Raw genomic sequence first — 27,073 nt, 5'->3', positions numbered from 1 at the left:
TTTGCTTATCCAGCTGGAGATTGCTTTACTGAGGGGACCAAAAACCCTTATCCTACTCTCAGTTATGTTATCTGGTAGCAGATCTGAGTCACCAGTTGTCAGGTGCCCACCCCTCTCACTGAAGTGGCTTCCTAACGTGCCCTCGTGAGCACACGCACTGCGACCTTCCCTGGTGTGGGCCTTTCTCCCTCAGGTTGTACTGGGGCCAGCACCGGAAACCCGCTAACCTAGCGCAGTGAGGGGGTTGTGTTAGAAATCCTATTCCCTCCCTCCAGGGCAGGGTGAGTCTTTTAACCAATTCTTTTCAGCCTGTCCTTTTAAGACCTTTGTGTTGTACTGAATTTAGAGCTGAAGCAGGTTGCAAGCAGCGCTGCTTCTGTTTGCAGAAGAGAAGGACTGGTTTAACATTGCCTTGCTTTAGAAGTGGGCGGTTCTTGCAGGCCAGGGGATGCTGCTGTTTTAAGAGCTTAAAAGGGCCTTTTTGACATCTGCAAGCATTTGTGTGCAGATGACTTCTCTGACCTGCAGTCCTGAGTAAGGTGCAGGTGACAAGGCTCTCTCGTGGCCTGGGAATGTGTATCACCCTGTTACATTGACCTTCTGTGGCCCATGACATGATCTCACGTAACATACTCCGTGAAGGATTATTTAAACATTTTATTGGCTACTACAGAGCTATTCCTTTGTCTCCTTCTAAGAAGGTATGGGAAGATAACATCAGTGGAGTTATAATAGGAATAACCTCTGATCTGTTGTAATTTATACACAATGAATTATGAGTTTGGGTACATTAATGTTTGGAAACTAGTTAACAACAGTTTAGGGCTAGTCGCCTGTGCCTTGCACTGTGTGTGTACATATGTATGTGTATATTCTTGTGCTGTGCACTAGGTATATATGCAAGTAAGTTGGATTCTTTCTCAAGGGGCGATGAGGAAGTTGTCAGGTGACAGGGACTAAAAAGTCCTTCGTGAGAAGTAGATACTAGGATCTGCATTTTGCAGGAAAGGAAACTGACGCTCAGATGAAATGATCGCCCCAGTTCCCGCCGGTAGTGAACAGCAGGTCTGTCTTAGAACCCGGATAAGTCCCACTTCAGGACCAGGCTTTCTCCCCTCTTACCACACTTTGCATTTGCCAAATCTGAGGGCATTTATCCCTTCCCATCCAGAAGGTGAGCGTGGTTGAGGGACTCAAGAAAACTTGAGAAACTTCTACTTTGCTCTCCACCTGCTCCCTGTCCCTGATGTAGCTTCTCTTCATGATTCCCCGTTTCCCACCAGTGTCCCTCCAGGTTCCATGTCTTACCAAGTAACCTTCCAGCAGAATGGGGAGCCCAGTGTCGGGGATCTCTCCCTCACACAAACTTCCTCTCAGCATCCTGATACGGGTGTGCGGAGACTTAGAGATTTTCCAGCATTCAGACCCTCCAAAGTAGAGGCTTCTTACTCTGAGGGGACTGCTGGCTGCACAGAAGAGCAGAACCATATGGCCGTCCGGGTAGGGGGGAGTATATATAGCTCAGTGGTAGAGTGCATGCTTAGCACGAGGTCCTGGGTGCGATCCTCAGAACCTCCATTAAAAACAAACAACAAACAAACAAACAAACAAACACACCATACGGCTCTCAAAATCCTTTTCCTTAAAGAAAACTAGAACCATCTTCTCTGTATTCCATTTTCTCTGAAGTTGAAGCTGAGAAAGGAGGAGAAGTCACAGTAATTATGTTATTTAGTGAAAATGAGAACAGGGGCATGGATCATGACAGTGAAGAAAGCCCCATCCCAGGAGAGCCCCGGGGAGTTGGCCTGAGCTGATCACAGAAGCCAGCGGAGGAAGCTTTCTCATTTCTGGCAGGGGGCCTGTGGTTTTATCTGTTACTGCTCTGTAATCAGAACTGAGCCAGGATATTCAAGCCTCTTATCTGAATGAAGGGAATTTGGTTTTTCTAGCCTTTGGCACTTTGCAGGAGACCCCAGGTTGCCTTCTTGTCTTTAAATACCTTTTTCCCCCCAAAGGAGGGCCACAATCCAGACAGGTGAGCCATTGCGTGTGTTTCAGCCTCTGTGAGCAGACTGAATATGGGGTTGTCTTCCACCCTGTGTGGAGTTGCAGGTGTACTTTATTTCGGAGGAAAAGAAATCAAGGCGTTACCACCAGAATTTGATGGCCACGTGCTTTGGGATTCCCCAGTCACAGATCCAGTTTTGCTTCTTAAAACTGAATTTGGTCCTTCAAGTATTTTTTGTATCTTCCTTTCTTCTTCCCAGTTAAAATCTCCATTTCTACTTTTAGAAATCCGGTCAGACTTTATCACCTCCATTCAGCATCGATCGATAGCAACTGGTGAGCAGGTTAATTATAATCGCAGAATAAACGCTGCAGTCTCAAAGTTCACCACTTTTGCAATGTTTCCAAACCCCTCGGAGACCATGCCAAGAGACTCTCATTGACACATCCAGAGCAGGTGTGGGAGTTTGAACCCCCGGGCAGACAATCGGATCTGATTCAAGACAACTCAATTTGGTTTCTTATCTACAGCTTTTCCTATCTTATGATGTCTGTCATTACAGATAAAAAAAAAAGTTTAGTCAATTGAGCTGGGAAATGGCAAGTTACATTTTCTTCTGATAAAAGTTTCTAGCTGCTGTTTTATCAGATTGGGTTGAAATTGTATGTGTTTCTGTCAAGGTCTGCAGTGACCTTTTCAGATATTTTATCAGGTATTAGGTGGGGAAACCATTTTTCTTCCCTTTCTTTCTTCGACCTGACAGAGAATGACCTGACTCCAAGATCATAAATCAAACCAGGTAAAGAGAGGCAATAATACAGGTTACCCATCAAATTCGAGTGGGCGGGGGAAGACAAACAACAAATAAAACCTTTCTCCAGCGTGTGGCGAGAACTTAACTTGACCCTAAATAAGGAATGTGGGTCTCACGAAGCATGAGACACTTAATAGGAAAATACTGCTTATGTGAAAGAAAGAAAATGCTTTCCAGGTGAAAGATGGCTTCAGAAAAACAAACAAATTGTTTTTTTCCCCCAAATAGTATCAGTAAAACTTAATTATTTTTCTTTTATTAAACTCAATGTGTATTTACTATAGAGAAATGAAAACTCATATAAACCAATGCACAGAGTTTGTAATCTTACCATCCAAAGATAACCACTGTTAGGCATTAATCCTTGACTTCTTAGTTACCATACGTGTGCAGGCATGAGGTATGTGTATCTCTATATATTTAAACAGTCATAAAAGTTACTGTTTAGTTATTTCAGCATGGAGGAAAGTTTTTTTTTTTATAAGATTAGTGACCCAGACTGGCTCCTAAAGACTGATCCCTTAAACAGAGCAAAAATGAGAAACTTGTCGGAAAAAACTGCCATCAATAAATAGCCAATCAAATGGGAGAGTTGTGTGTAAAAACGTTTTCCAATCTCATATTGTATACAGCCATGTTAAAGCTAGAGCATGTTTGTAAGTTTCAAGTGGTTGCCCCCTTGAAGTGAGGTGACCAGCTGCAGGATGTGTTCATTTGTGAGGCTCCAGTTTGCTGGGAAATGTAAGCAGGTAGCTTTCAACCCACTTTTTAGCAGGGGAGATCCAGGCGGTGAGAGAGCCTCCGTCTGGCCCCGAGGGTCGCTGAGATTCTGCTCTCATTTTCCTGCTGTGTGACTTCGGACAACTTGGTCTTGTTGTTGTCCAAACCAAACCAGACACCAGTACCAGACGCATCATTTGCCTCATCAGCCAACCAAGCCAACAAATATTTTTTCCTGCTTCTGGTGAGCTGAGCACCTGTTAGGCTTTGGAGATTGAAAATGAACAAGGTGGTTCCTGCTTCCGAGCAGCTCACGGTCTGGCTGGGGAGGTAAAAAGAGGGAGCCCCAGTGTATGGAGAGCTGGAGCGGGGTAAACCGTTTCCTGTGGGTTTCCCACAGCCTGGACTCTGTTGATTGCATTTCCTTCATTTAACATGTTCCTCTGTCCCCTGTTTTTCGTGTAAATCTGTGGTTGGAAGAATAGGCTCCATCGTGTTCAGCGTCATGAATGACCACTGCCTGGATCCATTATTTCATCAGAGGATGCACATGGTGATGTTCTAATGTTCTCGTTCCTTCTTCATTTATTAGCTGAAATACATCTGTAACAGTAAAAAAAAATTAGTTTATCAAATATTTGGTTACCCTGAGATACAGTTTGTTAGGAAAGGCAGGATGAATGCTTGCTTCTCTCATTGGCCTCTTTTCAGTGTTCAACATAATGAATGAGTTCCCTAGCGTCCTTCCAGGATTACTAATGAAATCAATGTTCTTTAGTATCATTAAGAACTCATGGATTTAAACAGATAGGATGTGTTTTATCCCATGTCCTTATTATCCTAACTGACGCTCACACTGTCTCAGCTTTGCCAGTGGGAACTTGTTCAAATTGGCTCCTGAGGTCTTCTGACAAAAACCTTAGTTTGATCCTTTCCTGCTTTCCACACTGCAAGACGTTCCAAGCTCTCCTCGTGCACTTTCTCCTCCCAGACCTGGGTTTGGCTATCTCTCCAAAAAGCCCTGACTCCTTTTAGTGAGAAATGGTATTTGGACACCACTCTTAGAGCCGTCTCTGCTGGCTGTCCTGTTTGCTATTGAGTTAGTTGTTCAATGTAGAGAGTTAGGAAATACTTCTCCTGTCCCACCTGAAGATAAGATGAAATACATCATCTGTTGATACCAATACTTGCAATTCAAATTTAGGACTAAAAGGCTTTCACTTCCCCTCGTGCATCTTTTTTTTTTTTAAACTGTTGTAAAATATACACAACATAAAATTGACAATTTTAAGGAATTTTTACATGTTATTTCAGCAGCATTAAGTACATCTACATTTTTGTATGTCTGTCACCACCATCCATCTCCAGAACGTTTTCATCTCTCCCAAATGAAATTCTGTATCCATTTCCTCCTCTCCCCAGCCCCTGGCAACCACCCTTCTCCCTTGTCTCTAGGAATTTGACTATTCTGGTTACCTCATGGAAGTGGAATCATACAGTGTCTGTCCTTTTGTGTCTGGCTTATTTCATTGAGCACAGTGTTCTCCAGGTTCATCCATCTTGTAGAATTTGTCAGAATTCCCATCCTTTTAAAGGCTAAATAATATTCCGCTGTATGGATAAATCACATTTTTGTGTATCCACTTATCTGTTGATGGGCACTTGGGTTGCTTTTGGCTATTGTGAATAATGCTGTTTGTACACACGTCTACAAATGTCTGTTCGAGTCCCTGCTTTCATTCCTTTTGGGAATATACCCAGCAGTGGACTTGCTGGATCATGTGGTCATTTTGTGCGGTTTTGAGGAACCACCATACTGTTTTCCACGGCCACTGCACCATTTTACATCTTTCACGCATCTTTAAATTTTTTCGTCCACACCAAATATCTCATTCTCAACAGCTTTATGCTGTAACACCCACAGAGGCGGAGAAAAGCAGTGCCAGCATTACCGCCTGTCTGCGGTCAGTCCTTGCCTCCTGACTTCGGGTTTGCCTCAGTGTTTCCACTCTTGGCTTTGAGCTCCCCTGCTGCTACACGAGCTGGTTGCTCATGGCGACTCCCCCCGCCTCTCGCTCCCTGATGCAGTGCCCACCCCAACCCCAGATGCCACCTTGGGCATCTTGGACCTTGTCCTAGTGCCCCAGGTGCCTGCTTCTCCTTTAGGGATTGGCACGGTTGGCACAGGTGGGGCCAGATGTGGAGGACCTTGAAAATCAGGAGGAGGAGTTTGGGGCTTTATGAATAGAAGGCAGACGTGATTGGAGCAGTAAACTGGTAAATTGGGAAGTGTACGCACAGAGGGGTTTGTGGTGTGTGTGTGTGTGTGTGTGTGTGTGTGAAAGAGAGAGAGGGACAGAGAGAGGGAGGGAGGGAGACGCTGGTGTGGAGACAGAAGGCATGTGGTTCAGTGAGAGGCCGTCAGAGGCTCTGTCTAGCTTGGAGCATTCGATGAGTAGTGGCAGAGGACATGGGAAGTCACCAGGCCACACTGGCCCGGGAAGGGCATGGGTGAAGACAGTGGTCATTATCCACCATGCTCTTTGTCTTGAGTCCCTGCAGCTGCAGTCGGAGGAGGAAGAGCTGCAGAGGGTATGTGCAAGACGACCTCCATGCACTGTGCGTCCCCCGGTTTACCTGGGCTAGAGGGTGGGTCATCCCAGTGGTGGCGCTTGAGTTGGCTGTACTTCTCTGGGAATCTGTGCTGTTCTTCCACATGGTCACGGGGAGCCCCCCTTCCTCTGTGCAGCCCTCCTGCTTGGCTGGTAGCCCCCGGTGGGGGTGGGGGTGAGAAAGAGGGGGCCCGTGGTGGCAAATGGGACAGGCAGGAATCCTGGATTTGAGGCTTTGCGTCGCTGGCCCATCACGTGAACCAGGCTAGCATCTTTTCTTCCCTTCTCTGGGGTTCCACCTCAGGGACTCACACCCATCTCCCCAGTACCCTCATTTGCCAGATTGATAAGGTCTAAATGAACTTTTAAATCCGGAGTTGAGTAAATTGTTGAGTAGAATTTCTTACCCATTTAAGGCCTGGGGAGTCGGATTAATCACGCCCCCCTCTGCTAGGCAGCCTCGGGCTGCTGAGACAGCCTGGGAACGAAATGGCGTGTCCCGGGGGAGCCCCGGGCAAGACCCAGGAGGCTGTCATTTGCTTTCCTGTGGAGAGAAGTGTGAATTCCACCATATTTCTCGGGAGCCCCTCGGGTTTTACTGCTTAGACCTGGTGAGTCCTGGCAAGGCGGGAATGATGGTTCGGGGCTTCTGAGCTTAGCTCTGCACTCCAGAGGGGCAGGCTTGCCATGGTCCAGAGGGGCAGGCTTGCCGTGGTCCGTCGTGGTGATGAGCGAGGACGCACGTGGGGGTGTCAGCGGATATTAACTCCGCACTTCGGCTAGCCAGACGCCAAGCTGTCTGCTATCCTATGGTCTCATTTTTCCTTCTACTCTAATAATTCCACAGTGTCTTTTAATGCAGACAGTGTTTGTCTCTTATTCTCACTCACCTGACTGCTGAAGAACCAGAAGCAAACAAGGAAAACCAAAGAGGACAGTTTCACACGGCCTCTCCTCTCCGCAGCCAAGAAGGAGCAGGAGTGGATCTTGTCGTGGGTGCGTGAGAGCGGGGGTGGGGTCTGGGGCGGGAGGCTCTGCGTGGGCTCGTCTGCAGGCAGAGTTCCCGGGAACCGTGCACAGCCCTCACTCTCACCGTTCCTGTGGGGCTATTCCTTTCCTTGGATTATAGTTCTACCAGACTGGAAGTGTTTCCAGGGCAAGAATTAAATCTTATTCACTTGGGGGTGGGGGTGGTCCTTGGTACAATTACACCGTAAACACTAAGTAAACGTTCATTGTCTGAAAAGATAAAATCTGGAATTCACTTGGGCCCTTTGGTTCGCGACCTTGACTGGAAGGATAATCCTTGTGAAAGGAACCACCCATGATGAGCTTTACAAGGAGAGGGAACTGGAGGGTGAGGAGATTGAAGAGCTGTAAGAATCTTGCACTGGCAGCCCAAACCTAGAGGGCGAGAAGGAAAGAGGAGAGCTTAGATAACTCCAGAGCTGTATTGTCAAAGGTGACAACAAGGAAACAGGGCACCCGCCAACATATTGGCTATGGTGGGTTGGAGGCATGGGGAAGGGAGACGCAGGTGAGATGTCCAGGAGGTGGGTGGTGTGGGGTGGAGTCTGGGATCATCACTCTTGAAGCCTTGAGAACAGGAGAGATCCCCTAGGGTAGTGGGGAGACGCTGCAGCATTGGCCTCTAGTGAAGGTGGGAGGGGGTACAAGTAAGAGAGATGTTTGGTAAGAAGAGCCCAGAAAGGATGCTGAAAAATCCATAGTTAGGTGTCCTCCACTTTCACCTTGTAATATCTACCTGAGATCATCCCTTGATCCTGTGATGCTCTGCTGGGCCCTGACGGTGCCCCTTGGGCTTCCTGAGGCCCCCAGAGTCTTCACATGCTGTCAGAGTTCTGGCTTTGAAGCCAGATCGTTATAACCTTCCCTGGCCAGTTTGTGTGGAGACTTGCAGAATGTTGCTCATCAAGTTTGTCCTTTCCAACCCGTTGAGTGCCTGAATCCACTGTTTTCCCTCCTTCTCGCCGTGCACATATTCCTTGAGATCCTTCTTGGCGAGCCTCTTAAGGCACCAGGGAGAGTTTTGTGTATACGGGTAACCGCCTCTCAGCCTCATCATAACAGACTGGCTCAGGAACTCAGAGATCATCTGTAGAAACAAGCTCTCCGTCAGACTGTTTAGAGGGCGTAAGTGCCTGTTGATTTGGGAGGCTGGTCTCTGCCTGCCTAAAGTGCTTCACAGAAGTGACAAGACACTCTCCTCAGGGAATGTTGATATTAAGTTTCCTGCTCTGTGTAAACACATCTCCGGGAACGGCATTAATAACGGGGACCCTTTTCCCGAGACGAGGCAGAAAGGGCAATGTGGGCAAAGGACCGGGAAGGCGGGTCTGCGGGCAGGAGAGCTGGCCGGGCGCCCCATCCAGCCGGCTGTGCCCGGGGGAGGCGGAGCCCGCTGGCCAGACTTCTTCCCGTCGTTTTCAGAACTCTGGCTTATATGTCTGCTTGGGACCTCCATCTTTTCACTGTTCGGCAGCTGACAAAGGAGAAGCAGAAGAGGCTTGTGGTTAAGGGAGCGGGTCTGGAGTCAGACACCTGATTTAAAATTCAGCTCTGCGACTGAGTCCCCAGTTTTCACGTCCAGAAAAATTGAATAGAAGCAACTTCACAGGGTTTTTGTGAGTAACAGGAAATGACATTCATGGAGCGCAGTACTGGCATAGTAAGTGTCCTTAAGTGTCAGTAGTCAACTGTTAGTACACAATTGCTGTTGCTGAAAAGCATGTTTTTTTTTAATTTATTTCTACTTTTTTTGCGGAGGGTAATTATGTTTATTTATTTCTTTTTGGAGGAGGTACTGGGGATTGAACCCAGGACCTCGTGCCTGCTAAGCATACGCTCTACCACTTGAGCTGTACCCTCCTCACCCCCAGCAGATACTACTTTAAACAGGATTTTTCAGTTCCACCGATGAAAAGTTAGGTTGCCAAGTTGAATTAAACGAGGGTTTTGTTGTTAGAGGTCACCTTCGTGCTCAGTATTAGTCTACTTTTGGGGACTCAGACCCCATAATCCAACTTGATGTCTGTAATCTCTTCTTCATATGGGGGCACATTTACACAAGTGGAGGCTCATGGGGGTTGTGGGTACTTGAAGAGTGACTTTTGTTATCACTTTAGAATATTTAAAAAATCCTTCTAAGGGGGTTGGAGCCAGTGCCTGCCTGCAGCGGGAGGAGAACCAAAGGGAAAAAACAAAGAAACCACTTGGGTTGCATCAGAAGGAAGAAGGCTCGTGTGGTGCGGCTGTGGAGGGTGTGTGTCCTGAGAGGGCCTGGCAGCCTCTGTCTCTGGGAACCTGGGAGTAAGGGAGGCCCCTTCCACCTTGAGTTGCTTCAGTAGAGTCTTTCCCTGGGTCCAAATCCAACATCACTTGGTTAACATTAACACGATGCTAAATCGCGTGTGCCTTAAAGCAGGGGGCAGGCTGCCAAATGGTGGGTTTCTGCCAGGAACTGAGTCCAGCCCTTGGTGGCCACTGGATTCTCAGCAGGTTTGGAGAAGAATATGAAAAAGAGAAGCTGCTTATTAGGGTTTTTTTGATTTACTTAAATAACCCGATAGATGCGCCCTCCTGAGCATCCCCACATCTGACTGGTTCTGTGGTTTTGTGGGCTGGAGTCAGGGTCCAGGGTTCCCCATGCCTCCGTCTCTACTGCAGGAATGATGTGCACACCAGGAACGGCGTGGTGTCCACCTCAGGAGGTGCTCAAGCCGTCTTCAAGGAGTATTAGTGGAAACTGCGCCATCCATATGGGCGTTCCTCAGCTTCTGACACCTTTGTAAAAACCGGTGAATTGGAACCAGGTGCCTCTAATTTCCGTGGGCCCTTCCGGCTCTGACCACCTGAGAGTCCATGAGGATGGAGACCTGGGGTGTGTGTGTGTAGGGGGGGATTTTAATGACTCCACCACAAACAGGAATAGAAGGTGGAAAATAGGAACTTGAGATGGATGGTGTGTGCACTTACTGTCCGGAGCTTGGGCCTTTGTCTCGCTCCTCCCCTAGGATGTGAGGACGGACAGCAACTGGGCAGAGGTCCAGGCAGCAAAGAGGAGGATGGAACCTGGGTCCCCGTCCTAGGCCACAACCACCCTGCCCAGCTGATGAGCCATTGGAGGAACGTGGCACTCTGCCGCAGCCCCGAGGCCTGGCTCTGAGAGCTTCCAGCACTCCCCATGCTCCTCTGGCCTTGTTTTATTTATCAAAAAAAACTGTCTTGTGGGCAGGACAGTGTCCATTGGCAGGTGAAGAAACCGAAGCTGCAGGATGTCTAGGGACTCAGGTCATCCTGACTTCCCGGGCCCTTTCTGCCCCTGGGTCGCCAGTGTGGGTGGCATACACCCTCCCATCTCAGAGATTTGTGTGAGCTGAGGCCGCCACACGTGTGCCTGGCCACCTCCATCGGGGCTGGACTGCTTGCACACTCCTCCTCCCCTTGGAATCTTGCTGCCACGGGCTTTTCTTTTTGTCCTGGCCTTTCGGAAGCTACCTCAATACCCTGAGTTTCTTTCTGGAAGAACAAGTTTAAGGAAGACCCATGAGGAGTCTCCCCAGCTGGGTCAGCAAACGGGAGTCCTAGTGGTCAAGGTCTCATGGATTTATCTGGCTGTTCAGTGCACAGCTCTGCATTTGCTGCTGATTTTTAGTCTTTCTGTGACGATGAATACATTACTGATTTAAGAAAGAGAGACACAATGACCAGAAGGTGGAAGCAACCCGAGTGTCCAAAGACAGATGAGTGGATAAACAGAGCATATGTGTGTGTGTATATATATACATATACATACACAAAATGTGGAAATTCTGACATGTGCTAAATTGTGGGTGAACCTTGAGGACATTATGCTCAGTGAAATAAGCCAGTCACCAAAAAACACTGTAATTCCATTTACGTGAGGTGCCTAGAGGAGTCAAACTCATAGAGACAGAAAGGAGAATGGTGGCTGTGAGGGGCTGCGGGGAGAGGGGAGTTGGTGTTTTATGAGAGCAGAGTCTCAGTTTAGCAAGAAGAGGAGTTCTATATGAATATGCTTAACCCTACTGAACTGTACACTCAAAAACGGTTCAACAGTAATTTTATGTTATTCCATTTTTATTTGTATATTTATTTATTTATTTTTAATTGAAGGACAGGCCGTTACAGTGTGTCAGTTTCTGGTGTGCAGCACAATGTCCCAGTCATGCATATACATACATATATTCTTTTTCATACTGTTCATGAAAGATTATTACAAGATGTTGAATGTAGTTCTCTATGCTCTAGAGAAGAAATTTGTTTCTTATTTATTTTTACATATAGTGGTCAACATTTGCAAATCTCAAAGTCCTAAATTCATCCCTTCCCACCCCCTTTGCCCTGTAACCGTAAGATTTAAATGGTAATTTTATGTTATATGTATTTTACCAGTAATAAAAATTAGAAAAAAAAAAGAGAGGGAAACAAAGCAAAAACTTATTAAGTAGAAAGTAAACTGTAAAAACCCTTTCACCACGCTGCATTCTGTCCCCCCCCACCCAGAGGTCTAAGCAGCATTCACGTACGAGTTGGGGGTACTCTCCCTCCTAAATTTGCTTTATAAGGTGACTTTTCTGTAGCAGCTTCACACTTTTCCAAAGATATCAGCCAATCACGTGAAAGTTCTAAAAGGGTGGACTGAGCTACTAGACCTTTGTCATCAAATATGGTCCAGGAATCCTGGCTGCTGCACTTCACATGGGAGAAGGAGGCTGAGAGCTGGGCCCGCAGCAGCCCCCACTGTGGAGAAGCTCCGCCTCTCTTTTTTTTTTTTTATTTTAATGGAGGTAGTGGGGATGGAACCCAGGACCTTGTGCATGCTAAGCGCGTGCTCTACCACTGAGCTGTTAACCTGCCCCACAAAACTCGGCTCCTTTGTATACAAATGTCTGCTAGGTCTCAGAGTTCTGAGGCTAGACTGAAAAAAGGAGAAAGAAAGTAAAACTAACCCAATAAACAAGGCATGACATATACCCTGCCCTCCATTTGTTTATAACTTGGCTTAGGAACAAATATAGTTTGGGAGAAAAGAATGAATTAACACCAAAAATTCTAAAGGACACTTCAAGACAAGGGGAAAAACAGGTAACTCAAGATCAATGTGGTTAATGGCCAGATAAACCCATGGAAACGTCAGTTAGTCCAGGAAGGCTAGTGTTAGGAAGGACAGGTGATAAGATGCGAAGGGGCCGCATGTATTGCAAAGAAGCAGGTGGAGACTTTCTGTGAAAGAGTAAGGTGTGCTTTCTCTCCTTCCTCCCTCAGCAGCCACAAATCAGATGAAAAGAACCCTCAAAATAAAATAAAAGTTTCATCTCCAGTGAAACTTAGGGAAAAACTCATTCCCCTAACTGCAGAAATAGTCTCAAACAGAATGGAAATACAAAGGACAGTGAAGGAAAGACTTTGAGGGCTGCCCATACCTGTCAGATCTCCAGCTGAGTGTAAATTTACCTGGTAATAAAGTAAATGAGATTGGAAAGGAAGAGGCAATGTTTTCATTATTTGCAGATGAAAGAGTGGTCACCTTTGGTAAACAAATACGTAAGGTCACTATGGAGAAAGCTATAAAACTTAGAGACATAAAAGAAGACATGAATAAATGGGAAAAGACACTATGTTCTTGGATTGGAAAACTGAACAGTATTCTTTCTTCCCAGCACCCCCAAACGTATAAATTTAATGCAGTCCCAGGAAACATCCCAACAGGATTTGTTAAATGCAACTTGTCAAGCTGATTATAGAGTTTATATGGAAGAGTTATTGTACAAGAATAGCCAAGATAATTTTTATAAAGAAGGCTTAAGAAGGGAGAACTTGTCCTATCAGAAATCCATAACAAATGAAAATAAACAGGTACTGGCACAGAAATTAATGCAGTGATGTTCATTACAGCCCTGCTGTGTGTAGTAGTGAACAATTACTTGCTGAAATACAGCCAAGGCATTAGGAAAGGGGAAGCCATCGTATCAAAAGACGGGCATTAAGCAGTGGATTCTTTCCAGTATCTAAGTAGAGCTTAACGACTGTGGGGATTATGGATTGGAACGTAAACGTTCTTTACAATGTAAAACTAATAAATCATCTTAAAAGAGTGAGGTAGATCTGTGCTGATATGGGAAAATGTCCAAATGTGTGTGCTTCCACGAAGAAACCAAGCTGCAGAAGAGTCTGCACGGTGTGATCCCATTTGTGTTCAGGGCAGGTGGCACTGTTCTTCCAGGTGCCCCTCCCTGGGGGAGAATTATATCCCCACCTCCAATAACATAGGCTTGCCTGTGAGACTTGCTTCGATCAGTGACATGGGACTAGAAGTCACTTGTGCAACTTCCATGCACAGGCTTTAAGAGCGTTATGTGATTGTGACATCACTTTTAGCCCCCTGCCAAGAGGCTGGCGTGACCCAGATAGAGGTTGCACCTTCAGCCTGGATCCCAGAGTGAATAACACACGTAAACTTCAGCCAACTTGCAACTGACATGTAATGTGATGGAAGAAAACAAATCCTTAGTATAGTAAGCCACTGAGATTCTGGGTTTTTTTTTGTCACAGCATAACCTAACAAAAGCTGACTGATACATTGTTAAACAGCACCAAAACCAAACATAAGTGTTTTTTTTTAAATTTTGATCATGTCTGTAGCATGCCTAATATATCCCAGAGATATGCACAAGGATGCCTGTTGCAGCATTTTTTACAGCAAAAATTGAAAACAACCTGAATATACATCAAAAAGGAAATGGACAAATTAAATATGATGTGTTACTATAGTGAAAAAACTATAAAGCAACTCAAATAAAGTAGCTCCACATGTATCAACATAATTAAAACTCAAAAACATATTAATAGGCAAAAATAGAACACAGGTGGATACAAATTGTGTTATTTCTGTGAAGTTTAAAACATGCAAAAATATTATGTATTGTTTTGAAAAAGTATGCACATATATTACAAGACTAAAATCATTCACATGAATCAAACATCACATTCAAGACAGAGGTTTTTTCCTGCTGAGGAAAGGAGGAGACAGCGATAATGGATGAATACACAGGAATCTACTGTATCTGCAGGGTTTCAGTTCTTTAGAAAATCTGAAGCAAATATGGTAAAATGTTAAGATTTAACAAAGCTCGGTGGCAGCTTCAGGGGTGCTTTTATATTCTTCTCCCTCAGTTCTTGAAATATTTCATATTAAAAAAAAAGTTTGTGAATGTGATATGATGTACAGTGTGAAGACATTCATGTAAATTAAACATTTAATTTACACAAAGCCATACTTATCATGTTCAGAGGTGCATATATGTATAAGAGTATAAAAATGAATTGGAAGGCTATATACTAAATTCAAAATAGTGGTTGGATAAGAGGTGGTGATAGGGAATAAAAGAGATTGTTATATTATTTTTGGTATGTTTCTGTAACTTATACATTTCTAAAAATAAAAATTATAGTAACATAGAAAATATCTGGAAGTAGAAAAATTGTTAGCCACCATTTCCTCGGCAGAGTTGGGTAATGGTAACGGTGAAGACTTTTATGTTTCATGTGACCTCTTTCTGTACTGTTTGAATTCTTATAGCAACTATGATTTATACAATTTAAACACAAATTAGGGGGAAATTTTATACATAATCTCATTATATATGTGAATAACAAGAGTGATACTGTAGTGCCAGGTTAGATGATTCAAAAAGAAGGGAGCTAGAAATCAGCTTTTCCAAATATTTCATATTTTGAGTTGTGGAGACCAGAGCAAGGGAGGTGAAATTACTGTGGGTGAACATTTTGGCCTCTGACTGTTTCTAGAATTGCTTCTCATTGCTCCCACCTAGTTTGGTCAATGTAGTTTTTGACAACTGAAGCAGAGGCTGGACCCCTTTCACGTTATTAGTAGAGTCCTGAGTCACACTCCTGCACTCTGCACTCTGGCGCCCTCTCGTGGTTGGAGGACCCTCCTCGCGATCACTGTGTGGTGTAGATGCACAGAGGGGGATTTGGGTGGAGTCTGGGCCATCCTTTCTCCCAATCAGCTGTACTTCTCTGTCTTTTTATGTTAAGCTTCCTAAATAAGATTTTCTTTGAAGAAGGGGTTCTGCAGCTTAAAACAAAACAGGACAAAACAAGTGACAGAAAAATCACTGGTGCAGAGTAATTTATACACTTGATCGGCTGTTAATCTGGATAATTTTCAAACGAGAAAGGACTGAGATCATCTGGTCTAACACCTTCATTTTTAGGCAAGTAAAACGTGCACCTCTCGGCTCCAGCGCCAGGGAGGCACAGTCTCCTGGCCCTGCTGACCGTGATCTTCATCCTTATTTTTTGTTTTGTTTTATGTTAGCTAAACTTAAAAGCTAAAAAAGCCCTCCTGACTCTCCTTAGAATCCACATTTCGTTCAAAGAGCTTGTAGGGTGGCTAGGTGGGTCAGCAGGAGAAAAAGAAAGAAAGTGCTGGTGATGGCGTTTAACCTGGGTTTGATTAAATAACCCCCAAGAAACCCCCAGAGGGAAATACAGGTTCTTGTATATGGTTCTACACCTTGGCCCCCCTCCCCTTCTGGAAGGCGTAAATCTCCCCTGAAATGCCTCCCTAGCATGCAGAGCAATAAAGAGGTCACCTTATATCTCCATAAATCTCCCAGCTGGCTGGCTGGCTGCTGCCATTCCAGGGGTGAAAGGGAAGTTGTTTCCTTCTGACGGCCGCTGGGCTGGAAGGAAAAGCCTTTTCCCTCCAGACCCATTGTCTCGATCCCTGAGGGAGTTGGTCTGGCAATTTGTTCAGTGTTTCCTTTCCCTCCTGCCAGCTAGTCACAAGCTGGAGAGGGCCTGCAGAGTCAGATGGGCTCCGACTGCCTTGGTGTGAGTCTCCTCCAATGGCTCTCATAAAAGGGCCCGACCGCAACTCCCCCTCAAGCTTCCTAGTTCGTAGAAGGAACCCCATCTAAACAGGCCGTGTGCACAGGTAGAACTGAGCATGAGAAGCCCAGCCAGACCCAGCAGGACCAGGGCGCTGAGAGAGGGGGCAGCTGGTCGGCCAGGCTGAGACCCCGCCTGAAAAGTGGTGGGGGATGAGATGCTTTTATGGGAAGTCAGGAGGTCAGAAAAGTGGGACCTCCCCTGCTCTGAATTAAAACTGTTACTGCATGAAACAGTGGTGATGCTAGGCAGGCCATATTAATTTGCTTTATTACTTTATTTAACCTATGAAAGAAGTGTTATTTACTATAATTAGGAAATAGTTAATATAGTTCAGTTTTCAAAAGGAGCATACAGTGAAAGGTATTCCTGAGCCGCCAGGTTCAGCCTCCCTCAAAGCAGTCACTGTTTTCAGTTACTTGTCTGTCCTCCTGTGTAAACATATGGATGGTACACACACACACACACACACACACACACACACACACACACACACACACTATGTATGCAAGCGAGTCTGTGTGTAGCCTCTTCTCCCCTTCTTTTTTAAGAGAGGGTCACATGCAGTGTCCTGTACTCTGATATTTCACAGCATGTTTCAGGGAGGGTTCCATATCAGTGCATAAAAGATTTTCATTCTTTGTGGCTACACAGTGTGCTCCGAGTGAACAGCAGTTCCACACTGATGAACCTGTGAGTTGTTTTCCCCAGTCCTCTGCTACTGCAGGAAAAGTGCCACACTGACTCTCCTTGTGCGTGAGCCCTTTTACGCGAGGGCCAGTGGGTCCGCGGGAGAAATTCCTGGGAGTGGAATTCCTGGATCGAGTGCGCGTGTTTGTACTTTTGCTAAGACGTTGTCCTGTTGCCCACCCCCACCCCAGGCAGGACCGTGTCGTGCTCTCCATGGATGTCCCGGCTGGGGTCTCCCCACGCCCCCCGCCAGGGCATCCCTAGATGGCTGAGGCAGGCTGGCAGGAGGCCTGGACTTGCAGGAGCCGGGCCCAGCGCCGGACTTTGTCCACGGTGAGACTGGCAGGCGGCTTTTGCTTAGCTTGTCACGCACATGCCCACACTTGCCGTCCTGCCCCCTGTGGAAAGGACCTTCCTCTTTCCTCCCGTGGGGTGGGACCACTAGTCAGTGCCATGGTGGCTGCCTGAGCCCGGAGACGGCCACCCCCGTGGGAGGGGAGGCACCTGGGCCCGCAGTGAAGAAGGCACTTTGTCAGCGGGATGAGAGGCTCCCAGGAAACAAGAAATAAAGTAGACATCTCCAATCCTCTGACTGCTAGGCAGAGATGCTTTTTAAAATTAAATTAAAAATTTTACTAGTTATTTAGAAACAGCCTTATGAATGTGTAATTTACATTCTGTAAAGTCCACTCATTGAAGGTGTACAATTCAGAGGATTTTAGTACGTTCACCGAGTTGTGCATCCACCTCACAGTCAACTTGAGAACATTTCCATCACTCCGAGGAGAACCCTGTCCCCATGGCCAGTCACTCCTGTTCCCTCTCCCTCCACCTCTGGCAACCAGGGACCTGGTTTCTGTCTCGTGGATTTGCCCGTTCTGGACATTTCATAGAAATGGAACCACACACTCAGTGGTCTTTCGTGACCAGCTGCTTTTCACAGTACATCATGTTATTTTTAACTGTTTGTTTCCCCCCGAGCTCAGGGCACTGCTGTGACCTCTGCCTCCAGCCCTGTTCCCCAGATCCAGAGATGCTTGTTTAACTACTTACATAATGAATTTGAACTGTGTTACAGGGAAAGAAAATCTTAACATAGTCCATATAATTGTCATATAAAAAAATCAACTCATATTTTTGTGTATTTTCACTGCGGCTTAGTTTTCTTTTCCATTCCCCCATCAGTGGATATTTGGGTTCTTTCTAGTATTTTGCCATGAACAGCTTAAAAATGAACATTTCTTTTTCTCTCTCTTTTTTTGGCCTGGGGTGGGGGTGTCCTTCTGATGTATTCTGATGGAGAATTAGAGCAGTTTTATCACTAGTGAGAGTGGATGGTTTTTAATGCATCATGGGGTACTTTTCCACATCCATTTATCTATCCATCTGTGTATGTAACTTTCTGTGCACATATTATACACATAGGGAAACCTCTGGCCCCGTGTAGATAATTCTCGCAGCTGAGTTGTAGTGCCTGCCCAGAAGCGTGCATCTCAGTGGCCAGGCGGTCGAGCAGGCTGGGAGCAGATCCTTTCGATTTACACCAACCTGCTGGCATGGCTGCTGCCTCATTAGACGCTTTAGGGCCCTGGATTCTGTTGAAATCTGATTGGCCAGGGTGCACTGAGTTTCTGCTGTGTGCGGAGCGCTGCTGATGGAGTGACCCAGCCTGAGAGCAGCGTGGTACCGGGGAGGGCGAAGATCAAGTCACGAAATGTTCTGGAAACTTAGGTGAGTCACCCACCTTCTCTGGACCTTGGTTTTCTTCCACTGAATGTTCACAGAGTCACCCAAACACCCCTTCCAGTGTTCAGGACTGTGTGCTGCCTGCCCTCTGGGAGCCTTAGAGCCAGCACAGCAGGACCGATGGCGTGGGGTTGTTGCAAGCTGACCAGGTCCAGAGAAGAAAGGGTGCAGTTTGCAGAAATAGACTCACAGACGTAGAAAACAAACCGTGGTTACCAAGGGGGAAAATGGGCTGGAGGGATAGATTAGTTAGGAGTGCGGGATGAATAGAGACAAGAAGGACCTACTGTACAACACAGGGAGCTACATTCAGTTTCTTGTAATGTGCTGTAATGGAAAAGAATCTGAAAAAAGATATATGTAAAAAAAAATCTCTACACTATTGGAAAAGCTAAAATGATGCACTTTGAAAAATCCTGGTGAGTGAGTGTTATAAAATTTATATACTTAAAAAAAAAAGACGAAAGGGTACAGTTTGGGCTCAGTACCCGGAGTCCAGAGAGGAGCAAACAGTTGCTGGTGCCCAGTCAGGGCTCCCGTGGCTGCAGCTGAGCTCAGGCCGAGCCCAGCTGGACCCTAGGGAGCACGGAGAGGTCGGGGCACTTTGGGAACCCAACACTGAAAGCGATTTTAGGCACCTGTTTCCTTGCATTCTGCCTGCATCTTGTCTGGGAGGTGGTGACTCAGCCCAGTTGTAGGTCAGATGGTGACACGGGAGAATCAGGTGCGCAGGGGACCAAGGTGGGAGGGTGTAAATGTGTCGGGGTTATAGGTCTCATACCTGGAGTTCCGCCAGGAGCGGCCATACATCTGATTTTAAGCCTGTTGTCCCAGAATAATTAGTAATAAGCACCCATTCCCTCAACAGTGTCCCATTCTGCATGACGGGTTATGTGGCATCCTCGTCAGCCCCGAGGGGTGGCAGACAAGAGGGTAGCCGGTGGCTCCAGGTTTAGGAGGGAGGGGACTGCAGGGCAGGGTGCCTGCTGGACGCCGCAGCCTGAGAGACCCAGGCTCTGTGCACTGGCTTGCGCTCTGCAGGGCTGGTCCCCAGGCCCCTCAGGGAAGACCTGGGACAGCTCAGTCACTAGGGGGGTTAATGGACAGGAGGCAGGGGCAGGGAAGCCCAGAGAGGCTGAGGAGAACAGTGTTTGTGAAAACACCTGTTGTTAGAAGGACAAAGCTCCAAATTAGGGAGGGTTGCAGAACAGCAACGAACCTAACATCATGGAACCTTAATAGCTGTGTGGTTTCTCCACCCTTCACGGACTTGACTTTGCTCCGTGCAGAAGGCTCAGGACATCATCACTGACTTTGAATTAAGAAAGCGCAGAGAAATTTCTCCTGGGCTAGTGAGTGACCCTTTGCATCACAGGGAAGTCTTCATGCTGTAGTTCTATCCCTACATGTGGGGTTTCTTAAAGGTCACAGAGATGAAGGCTGGAGGCATTTCCCAAGCTGGCGTGCTGAAGGGCGGGGAAACAGATGTGCCTTGAGACGCTCTTGTGGTCAGATGAGCTGGGTAAACAGAGTTTACACAGGTCCTGGACTTCTTATGGCCCTGGCCGCAAACATGTTGTGTTGTGACCCTAAACTGTCTCTCATGGACTGATTTTTGAGCTGTTCCTGTTGACACTGTCTGCCGCTGGGGAAAGGACTGGGTCCCCGACAGGATGGTCAAGCCATCGGTCGGCAGGCAGGAGCCGGAGGAACTCTGGGCCCACGGTTAAGAGACTGCTCAGTCCGTCTGCGTTCAGATCCCAGCTCCGCTGCTTGCTGGGCAAGACTTCACATCTTGGAACCCGGTTAGCAGTCCTCCCACCTGCCCTCCCAGCCAGCCTCCCACTCTGCCCCTGCTGTGAGCACAGACCAGGGAGGAATGGAGGTGGATACTTGGGGGCATGTAGATCTTCAGGGGAGGAGCAGTCCGTCCACAGAACGGAAGGACAGAGGCTTGGCTCTTTGCACAGCTCCTGCGGCAACTGGCACTGGCTGCCCAGTGGAGTCTACCTCTCATCTTTCTGCATGTGATGTGTGCATGCTTTCTGCATGCTCTTAGCGTGTTAGGGGTGTTAACTCTTGGCCACACGCTGTAAATATTTTCCTCCAGTCTGTGGTCACAAGAGGTAGTTCTTTGCCCTCTTCTCTCCTCCTTCCTTCCTTTCCCTCTTTCTCTGTCTCTCCCTCCCTCCCTCCCTCCGTGTTCTTGGTGCTATTGTTCTTTCCTTTCAGAATGTCCTTGCTTCTTTGTGATTTTTTTTTATTTTTTGGACCCGACCCATCTTTAACTCTCACCTCAAGCCTGAAGCCAGGCTCCAAGTGTTGCTTATTTGTTTGTGTGTGTGAATAAAAGATGTTGCCTGCCACATCAGTAAACAAAGGATCTTATAGCTGCCCTCCACCCCGCCATGAGCCCTGCGGGAGCTCAGGATGAAGCAGGATGCCCACCATCAAGCCCTCAGCCTCCTCACCGTGGTGTCCGGGGGAGACTCAGGGGAGACTCAAGACGGGAAAGCACCGGATACCGGATACCAGCCCTAGGGAGCTAAGGTGCACATCAAAGGATTTATTTCAGTGAGCCCAGACTTTTGCATCTTCCCATACATAGAAAAGCGCAAAATTCATTAACTTGAGATGTATGGTTTTCTTTAATGAACAGTAACCTTTTCATGTTCCCACTACCTGGTTTTTGTTCAAAACTCCTTTATATCCTGGGCTCCCCCCTTATCTCTTCAGAGCAGTCCCTCAGAGCAATCTGAGAGTGTCTCCCGGGCTTGAAGCCCTCAGAATGTCTGCCAGGTAAAACATAATTCTCAGCTTTTAGGTTGTGCATTTTTTGTTATTGTTAACATGTGTGCTGGGGAAGGGGGTGGAAATCTATCTCCAGTACAATTACGATGTTCACCTGGAGAAAAGTTTAAAGGTCTCTCCTATAATTTGGTGGCTATTCAGAAATGCGGTGTGCTAACTGTTTCATATGGCTTATTCTCAGTTTCCTGGTTTGTAAATTTCTAAAGAAGCTCCGCCCCCGCGGGCCCAGGGTCTGCACGCAGTGGGTGCTCTGCAGGAACCACACGTTCTGCTCTGGGCGCTCAGAAGCAGGGCCCGGGCTCCGCGGGGCGGCTCTGGCCCGGCCTGGCGGGAGCCGCTTCTGTTCAGCAGGAGCTTCCAAAATTGGTGCTGCAATCCCGCCAGCCTGGCCGCTGCCTGATCTGTGTCCGCCCTCCCCGCGGGCGCCGCCTGTCACAGGCCGGGCCTGACAAAGCCCAGAAGACCGAAGGCTCCGGAGCTGCCCGAAAATCTCGCGTTTGTTTGTTCCCCTCGTGCCCCGGACCCAGGCGCCAGCCCCGGGGACAGAGCTGGCCTGTCAGGAAATCCAAGCACAATCTCTGCTGAACTTTGGATGGGACTCGGGGCTGGGGTTCAGCAAGGGACATCGGGGTGGGGCCAGGGACTTTGTTCCTGAAGCCCCTTTGGCTCCGGGAGGTCTCGGGCGGCCCCTCCCCTCTCTCTGCCCGAGTCCAGATCCCTTCTGGCCTGGGTTCTGTACCATGGAATCCCTGCCCTGGGCAGGGGTAATTTCCATTGTGTTTACCCGTCCTCCCTCCCCAGATAGATTGCCAAGGGATGTCGGACAGCTAGGATGTGCAGCAGGGGGCCAGGAAGCGGGGGGGGGGGTGCAGGGAAGCGGGGGGGGGGGGGCGGGTAGCGATGCAGCCCAGGCACCAGTGCAATTTGCCACGTTTGATGTAATGGCTTGCTCTAAGTTGTGTATTCCCGGCTAGACCAAAACGACTTGAGGCAGGGATTTTGCCCCAGTTTTGCCTAATGTATCTCTACGTGCAGCACTGGGTGCGAAGGCAAGCAGAGCAGACACGCGGTGAATGTTTGAGCTCCAGTGCCCCCACCTTGCAGAAACCCAGACACCACCTGGGCTCTGCACTGGGGGCTGAGGAGAGGAGGGTCTCTCCAGCAAGGGCTCTGGCTCAGGACCCAGCTTCCCTAGCAAGTGGAAGGCATGGTAGGCGGTCAGGCTCTGTGGCACTGACCTAGCGGGTTGGCGCGCGCAGAACAGTGTCCAGCAGCGAGGGCTCTCCCTCCAGCAGTCAGGAGACAAGCCAGCTTTGCCCAGAGCGTGTTGCCATCCATGATCCCTCCTGGCCTCTGAGTCCTCTCCCTTCTCCACTCCACCTCCCCTCTCTTCCTCTCAGCCCTGACTTGCTGGCCGGCCTGTGGGTGGGTTCCCTGAGATGGATGGAGTGGTCAGGAGAGGTCAGGTCCCTGCCTGTGATTGCGTCAGTTCTCCGTGGGGAAGTCAGGGTGGGATCCTTCAACCTCCTGGCCCACATTTTTCTTCAGGCACGTGGGTGGGAGTAGTCTGCTTTAGTTCCTAGCAATATCCAAACTAAATTGGATGCTGAAGAAATCAGTCTGGGTTTGTTCCCCTCTTTAAAAGAAAAATTGTTTTAGGAGAGGGGAGGTTATATCTCAAGTGGTAGGGCGCATGCTTAGCATGCATGAGGTCCTGGGTTCAATCCCCAGTACCTCCTCCAAAAATAAATAAACCTAATTACCTCCCCCCTGCCAAAATAAAATAATTAAATAATACAATTTTAAAAAATTGTTTTAAGTGGTGCATGAGTAGAAGTGAGGAGCTAGATCCCCGTTCTTGGGGTGAGGGTGCAGTTCACTTTGAGCCTTTGATTGCTAAAATGAGTGTGAATTAATATTTCCCATAAGCAGCAGCTCCGAGACCTTGTAAGTATCCGCAGTTCACTCCCCGCCCACAAGTCTCAAACTTGGCCAAGTCTGAGAGTGAGACACAATCCACAATTCTGAGAGAAGGTCAGGTTCCCAAATCTCCTAGCTCTTTTATCTCTGCCCCCACCTCCATATCCCTGCGCCCCCACCACCAAGGTTCTCCCAGGTCTTCCCTACTCCCTCCCAACCCCTCCAACCCTAACAATAACCCATCACTGTTATCTCATTTGGTGTTTGCAAAGCACTTTACAGCCATTGTTGTGAGTTTTTCCTCTTATTTGCAAAGTACTTTACAACTATTATTACAAGTCTTTCCTCTGAATGTGGGGGTAACACTGACCCACTTCCAAGAGCTGTGTTCCCACTGCCTTCTAGGTAGTTGGTCTAGTTCCCCGATGCCCAGCCTTGGGCGGGCGGGACTTTCATAGGTCAAGGGCGTCCGCATCCTGGGGCCCTTCCTCATTAGAAGTCAAGCTTAGAAACTGGCTTCAGGCTGCTGCCCACCAGCCCAGGAAGTTTGACCCAGCATGCTGGTAATGAGATGGTTGTTACCAGGCTCACACCGCCAGGTGTGAGTGCCAGGTGTGATGCCGGTGTGGGGCTCCAGCCTGTCGCCTCTCACTCCCCCAGAGTGGCTGCTAAGCAGCAGGGTTTGACCTTCTTTCTCCCTTTCTTCAGTCCAAGAGGAAAATACATATTTGCATCAGGTGTAAGAGAGAAAAATAGCCCCCCCCCCGCAGTGTCCTGGGCGTTGCTTGAGGTGATCAAAACTTTTTTTGCCTTGTTTTTACTTTTTTATCGGAGTTTTTTTAAAATAGGCAATTATAACATTACAGAATGGTGTCTTTAAAAAAAGAAAAGTCCACACAATTTGATTAGCCTGGTAGAAGCCCCTTCCTGGTGGGCTCAGCGGCCATCACAGGGTAAACACCATTTACACTGGTGTTCTGTGTGTTGTGTTTTTCATTTAACTTGAGAGGTAAGCATTTTTCGCTGCTGTTACATTGTCCGTGTCATAATCATTTACAATTATGTAACGTTTCACCGAGTGGGATGGATGGCCAGATATTCTGGTAGAAAATACGGAAGCTGTCCATTTGGAGGTGGGGGTGGGTTTTAGGGAAACATGGCGTGTCTGAGGGGTGTCCTAGGAAGCATGGCCTTGCCCTCCCCATCCTTCCTTCAGCTGCTGTTGTAACACCCGGCCCTTCAATCTGGGTCAGACTTCTGCACTTACTACCTTAGACAAGAAGTCCCTGCCACTTGAATACCCAGCTCGGTTAAGATGTGTGCCCCAGGTGAACTGAGTAACGTTGCTACCCATGACTGATACTCTGGCCCGGTCTGCCCAAGCAGGTCATTAGCATTCTGAGAGTAAGACTTCACCTAGCTCCTGTGACATCTCTCCAAGTGCTTAAACAGCAGGTGCTCAGTAAATATTTATCGGCGAAAAATACACACTAGCCGACCTCCAGTGCCTTTCCCTGGCCTGCACAGTCAGCTGCTTGACTGCGTAGCCCATTCAGTGCGGCAAGTGAGGAGTTTCTAAGGCAAGCCTTGTGTTGGGGTCTCAAGGCAGTGTAAGGCCGGTACCCAGCAGAGAGACAGGACCGCTAGGGAAGCTCCTGGGGTGAGAGTATGTCCTGGATGTAAATTAAGTGTGGGAGAAAAGGGAATGAACCTCCCCTCCAGAAAAAGACGAATGGATCGTGAGATCTTTGTCTGCGGAGCCTTCTTGTGATGAAAGAAGTTGGTTTGCTTCTCTTTAAAAGGAAGAGAATGTGAATCTTTATTTGTGAGAGTCGCATAGATACCAAAATATTTATGAATGAAATGACAGCATGTATAGATTTTCTTCAAAAAAAAAATTGGGATGGGGAAAGTGGGTAGAGGTATGTATCAGGCAGGATTGAGCACCGGTTGTTGGAAGCTGGATGGCTATTAAATAAGAGTTCATTTTGATATTCTGGCCACTTTTAAATATGTTTGAAATTTAATGTGATTTTAAAAAATATAGAATAAGAGGCTTGTGCTCAGTGTGGACTGGAAAGGGGATCTAAAAAGTGCTCCACCATGATTGAGACAAGAGTGCAGTGTGTCAGTTTGTTTTTTTTATATAAACATTTTTTATTGAGTTATAGTCATTTTACAATGTTGTCAAATTCCAGTGTAGAGCACAATTTTTCACTTGTACAAGAACACACATACATTCATTGTCACATTCTCTTTGGCTGTGGCAGTGTGTCGGTTTTGAGGCTGCAGTGCCCTCTAGTGTTGATTGCAAGCACCAACAAAATGAGGGCCTTGCAAGCGCCCCTCCTTGGGTCTGAGGTCCTTTTGTGAACTCCTAGGGTATGGGATGAGGGTGACTGCCCCGGACAAGGATGGGGTGGGGTGCAGGTGGCGAGGATGGGTTGAGGGTGGGGTGCCGGTTGTCGCTCCCACCACGCCCCCCACCATGGGTGTAGGGAAACAGGCCGAGAACAGGCGTTGTCAGGTCATGTGTGGCTCTGAAGGCAGGTGACCTTGCTGGAAGGCTCTCAGTGTGACCCAGGTGCAAAAATAGCCTCTCGTGACCAGTGTGTGCTCCGCTCCCTGGCCTGAGCAAACAGCCCCTCACACCTGCACACTGTTGACTCACTGCTACTTGTTTGCAGGTGCAAATGACTGTTTGTGTACCCAGAGTTGAGGGGAGGGCTCCCCACCATCCTCTCCTCCAGCCCGCATTCCCTTAGAGCGGTAGCGGGGCCACAGAGCTAGCAGAATGTGTGACCTTAAACCTCAAGGCTAGGTCCTGCGGACAGGGGGCTAGATCCCCGGAAGGGAGAGCTTTTCCCCTCTCCTCTTAACTCCTGCCTCTGCTGGTAGGACAGACAATCTGGACACCAGCGTGGCTGTACTTAGGGACAGACCATTTAGAAAGAATATTTTAAAATTTCAAAATAGGAAGCAGAATACTTGGACAGACTTCTGGAAGTTCTGAGCCAGGCTTTATGTAGATCGGGGAATAAGGAAACTGGCCCAGCATATCTCAGCAGGGCAACTGGAATGGAGTGTAGTTTGTCAGTTGTCAAATTCTATAGATGTGGACGATAAGGGTGATGGAGGTGCCATGTGAGTGAGTGCAGGAGAGTGACCAGGACAGTCATGATCCTGTGGACATGTCCCACTCTAAGGCCCTGTTACTCATAATATGCACCTGTATTTTATATTCCTGTAAGCAAGAAAAAATGTCAGACACAGTAGGAGGGAGGGGTAAACTAGGAGTTGGGATTAACATATGCACTGCTGCATATAAAGTAGATATACAGGGAGCTATATTCAATATCCTGTAATAACCTATAATGAAAAAGGATCTGAAAAATAATACATATGTATGTATAACTGAATCACTTTACTGTACACCTGCAACATTGTAAATCAACTGTACTTAAGTGAAAAAAATGAAAGTTAAAAAAAAAGATATGTTGAAATGGGAAAAGTGAATTACAGCCTTTTTGGTAGGAAAGTTTAAAAATTTCAAGAACTTTCAAAAAAGATAGTCCCTTTGGCTCAGTAATTCCTTGGGAGTATCCAAGGAGTAACCAGAAATGCTAAGACTACTGTATAAAATGACAGTATTTTAAAAACAAAAGTCAGAAGCTGGGTAATGACTAAGTGAAATTTCAATGATACTGTTTAAAGGATGGCACAATTCTGTGATGGGACGATACACTGCACTAAAACGAGTTTATGAAGAATTTCTAACATGGGAAAATG

The 27,073-nt window shown here is 47.3% G+C and overlaps 1 protein-coding gene across 4 annotated transcripts in view; it reads left to right on the top strand.

Moving 5' to 3' along the window:
• The window catches only part of GATA4 (GATA binding protein 4), a 73,147-nt gene that overhangs the window by 35,861 nt on the left and 10,213 nt on the right, over positions 1-27,073 (top strand). The gene's annotated exons all lie outside the window — the stretch shown is intronic.

This window comes from Vicugna pacos, chromosome 31 (genome assembly GCF_048564905.1).
Source record: "Vicugna pacos chromosome 31, VicPac4, whole genome shotgun sequence".
Classification (NCBI taxonomy): Eukaryota; Metazoa; Chordata; class Mammalia; order Artiodactyla; family Camelidae; genus Vicugna; species Vicugna pacos.
The sequence above is the reverse complement of the archived record's forward strand: the minus strand, read 5'-3'. Positions and strand labels throughout refer to the sequence as shown.